Source organism: Prionailurus viverrinus, chromosome X, assembly GCF_022837055.1.
Source record: "Prionailurus viverrinus isolate Anna chromosome X, UM_Priviv_1.0, whole genome shotgun sequence".
Lineage (NCBI taxonomy): Eukaryota > Metazoa > Chordata > Mammalia > Carnivora > Felidae > Prionailurus > Prionailurus viverrinus.
This window is the reverse complement of record NC_062579.1, coordinates 26936555-26941192: the sequence shown is the minus strand read 5'-3', so window position 1 is coordinate 26941192 and position 4638 is coordinate 26936555.

The window sequence follows — 4638 nt, the reverse complement described above, 5'->3', positions numbered from 1 at the left end:
TTTGATGGTTTCCTGTCTCGCATTCAGGTCCTTTATCCATTTTGAGTTTATTTTTGTGAATGGTGTGAGAAAGTGGTCTTGTTTCAATCTTCTGCATGTTGCTGTCCAGTTCTCCCAGCACCCTTTGTTAAAGAGATTGTCTTTTTTCCATTGGATATTCTTTCCTGCTTTGTCGAAGATTAGTTGGCCATACGTTTGTGGGTCTAGTTCTGGGACTTCTATTCTATTCCATTGGTCTATGTGTCTGTTTTTGTGCCAATACCATGATGTCTTGATGATGACAGCCTTGTAGTAGAGGCTAAAGTCTGGGATTGTGATGCCTCCTGCTTTGGTTTTCTTCTTCAAAATTACTTTGGCTATTCGGGGCCTTTTGTGGTTCCATATGAATTTTAGGATTGCTTGTTCTCGTTTCAAGAAGAATGCTCATGCAGTTTTTATTGGGATTGCATTGAATGTGTAGATAGCTTTGGGTAGTATTGACATTTTAACAATATTTATTCTTCCAATCCATCAGCATGGAATGTTTTTCCATTTCTTTATATCTTCTTCAATTTCCTTCATAAGCTTTCTATAGTTTTCAGCATGCAGATCTTTTACATCTTTGGGTAGATTTATTCCTAGGTATTTTATGCTTCTTGGTGCAATTGTGAATGGGATCAGTTTCTTTATTTGTCTTTCTGTTGCTTCATTATTAGTGTATAAGAATGCAACTGATTTCTGTACATTGATTTTGTATCCTGCAACTTTGCTGAATTCATGTATCAGTTCTAGCAGACTTCTGGTGGAGTCTATCGGATTTTCCATGTATAATTTCATGTCATCTGCAAAAAGTGAAAGCTTAACTTCATCTTTGCCACTTTGATGCCTTTGATTTCCTTTTGTTGTCTGATTGCTGATGCTAGCACTTCCAACACTATGTTAAACAACACTGGTGAGAGTGAACATCCCTGTCATGTTCCTGATCTCAGGGAAAAAGCTCTCAGTTTTTCCCCACTGAGGATGATGTTAGCTGTGGGCTTTTCATAAATGGCTTTTATGATCTTTAAGTATGTTCCTTCTATCCCGACTTTCTCGAGGATTTTTATTAAGAAAGGTTGCTGAATTTTGTCAAAGGCCTTTTCTGCATCGATTGACAGGATCCTATGGTTCTTATCTTTTCTTTTATTAATGTGATGTATCACATTGATTGATTTGTGAATGTTGAACCAGCCCTGCATCCCAGGAATGAATCCCACTTGATCATGGTGAATAATTCCTTTTATATGCTGTTGAATTCGATTTGCTAGTATCTTATTGAGAATTTTTGCATCCATATTCATCAGGGATATTGGCTTGTAGTTCTCTTTTGTTACTGGGTCTCTGTCTGGTTTAGGAATCAAAGTAATGCTGGCTTCATAGAATGAGTCTGGAAGTTTTCCTTCCCTTTCTATTTTTTGGAATAGCTTGAGAAGGATAGGTATTATCTCTGCTTTAAACATCTGGTAGAACTCCAGTGGGAAGCCATCTGGTCCTGGACTCTTATTTGTTGGGAGATTTTTGATGACCGATTCCATTTCTTCGCTGGTTATGGGTCTGTTCAAGCTTTCTATTTCCTCCTGATTGAGTTTTGGAAGCGTGTGGGTGTTTAGGAATTTGTCCATTTGTTCCAGGTTGTCCAGTTTGTTGGCATATAATTTTTCATAGTATTCCCTGATAATTGCTTGTATCTCTGAGGGATTGGTTGTAATAATTCCATTTTCATTCATGATTTTATCTATTTGGGTCATCTCCCTTTTCTTTTTGAGAAGCCTGGCTAGAGGTTTATCAATTTTGTGTATTTTTTTTCAAAATACCAACTCTTGGTTTCGTTGATCTGCTCTACAGTTTTTTTAGATTCTATATTGTTTATTTCTGCTCTGATCTTTATCATTTCTCTTCCTCTGCTGGATTTAGGCTGTCTTTGCTGTTCTGCTTCTATTTCCTTTAGGTGTGCTGTTAGATTTTGTATTTGGGATTTTTCTTGTTTCTTGAGATAGGCCTGGATTGCAATGTATTTTCCTCTCAGGACTGCCTTCACTGCATCCCAAAGAGTTTGGATCGTTGTATTTTCATTTTCGTTTGTTTCCATATATTTTTTAATTTCTTCTCTAATTGCCTGGTTGACCCATTCATTCTTTAGTAGGGTGTTCTTTAACCTCCATGCTTTTGGAGGTTTTCCAGACTTTTTCCTGTGGTTGATTTCAAGCTTCAAAGCATTGTGGTCTGAAAGTATGCATGGTATGATTTCAATTCTTGTATAATTATGAAGGGCTGTTTTGTGACCCAGTATGTGATCTATGTTGGAGAATGTTCCATGTGCACTCGAGAAGAAAATATATTCTGTTGCTTTGGGATGCCGAGATCTAAATATATCTGTCAAGTCCATCTGATCCAATGTATCATTCAGGGCCCTTGTTTCTTTATTGACCGTTTGTCTAGATGATCTGTCCAATGTTGTAAGTGGAGTGTTAAAGTCCCCTGCAATTACCACATTCTTATCAATAAGGTTGCTTATGTTTGTGATGAATTGTTTTACATTTTGGGGGCTCCCATATTCGGCACATAGACATTTATAATTGTTAGCTCTTCCTGATTGATAGACGCTATAATTATTATATAATGCCCTTCTTCATCTCTTTTTCCAGCCTTTAATTTAAAGTGTAGTTTGTCTGATATAAGTATGGCTACTCCAGCTTTCTTTTGACTTCCAGTAACATGATAAATAGTTCTGCATCCCCTCACTCTCAATCTGAAGGTGTCCTCAGGTCTAAAATGAGTCTCTTGTAGACAGAAAATCGATGGGTCTTTTTTTTTTTTTTTTTATCCATTCTGATACCCTATGTCTTTTGGTTGGTGCATTTAGTCCATTTACATTCAGTGTTATTATAGAAAGATATGAGTTTAGAGTCATTGTGATGTCTGTAGGTTTCATGCTTGTAGCGGTGTCTCTGGTACTTTGTCTCACAGGATCCCCCTTATGATCTCTTGTAGGGCTGGTTTAGTGGTGATGAATTCCTTCAGAGTTTGTTTGTTTGGGAAGACCTTTACCTCTCCTTCTATTCTAAATGACAGACTTGCTGGATAAAGGATTCTCGGCTGCATATTTTTTCTGTTCATCACATTGAAGATTCACTGCCAGTCCTTTCTGGCCTGCCAAGTTTCAGAAGAGAGATCAGTCACGAGTCTTATAGGTCTCCCTTTATATGTTAGGGCACGTTTCCCTCGCTGCTTTCAGAATTTTCTCTTTATCCTTGTATTTTTCCAGTTTCACTATGATATGTCGTGCAGAAGATCGATTCAAGTTACGTCTGAAGGGAGTCCTCTGTGCCTCTTGGATTTCAATGCCTTTTTCCTTCCCTAGGTCAGTGAAGTTCTCAGCTATTATTTCTTCAAGTACACCTTCAGCACCTTTCCCTCTCTCTTCCTCCTCTGGAATACCAATTATGAGTAGATTATTTCTCTTTAGTGCATCACTTAGTTCTCTAATTTTCCCCTCATACTCCTGGATTTTTTTATCTCTCTTTTTCTCAGCTTCCTCTTTTCCCATAATTTTATCTTCTAGTTCACCTATTCTCTCCTCTGCCTCTTCAGTCCAAGCCATGGTCATTTCCATTTTATTTTGCAGCTCGTTTATAGAATTTTTTAGCTCCTCCTGACTATTCCTTAGTCCCTTGATCTCTGTAGCAATAAATTCTCTGCTGTCCTCTATACTGTTTTCAAGCCCAGCGATTAATTTTATGACTATTATTCTAAATTCACTTTCTGTTATATTGTTTAAATCCTTTTTGATCAGTTCGTTAGCTGTTGTTATTTCTTGGAGATTCTTTTGAGGGGAATTCTTCTGTTTGGTCATTTTGGATAGTCCCTGGAGTGGTGTGGAACTGCAGGGCATTTCCCCTGTGCTGTACTGAATAACTTGCGTTGGTGGGCGGGGCCACAGTCAGACCTGATGTCTGCCCCCAGCCCACAGCTGGGGCCACAGTGAGACTGGTGTGTACCTTCTCTTCCCCTCTCCTAAGAGTGGGATTCACTGTGGGGTGGCGTGTCCCGTCTGGGCTACTTGCACACTGTCAGGCTTGTGGTGCTGGGGTTCTGGCGTATTAGCTGCAGTGGATTGGCAAGGTGCACAGGGGTGGGAGGGGCAGGCTCAACTTGCCTTTCCTTCGGAGATCCGCTTCGGGAAGGGCCCTGCGGCACCGGGAGTGAGTCAAACCGCCACCTGAGGGATGGATCCGCAGAAGCACAGTGTTCGGTGTTTGCAGGGTGTAAGCAAGTTCCCTGGCAGGAACTGGTTTACTTTGGGATTTTGGTTGGGGATGGGCAAGGGAGATGGCGTTGGCGAGCACCTTTGTTCCCTGCCAAGCTGAGCTCTGTCGTCCGGGGCTCAGCAACTCTCCCTCTAGTTGTCCTCCAGCCTTCCCGCCCTCCGAGCAGAGCTGTTAACTTATAACCTCCAGATGTTAAGTCCTGCTTGCTATTGGAACACACTCTCTCCGGCCCCTACGCTTTTGCCAGACAGACTCGGGGGCTCTGCTTGGCCGGCAGGCCGCCCTTCCGCCCGGCTCCCTCCTGCCGGTCTGTGTAGCGTGCACCGCCTAGCCGCCCTCCTACCCTCTTCTG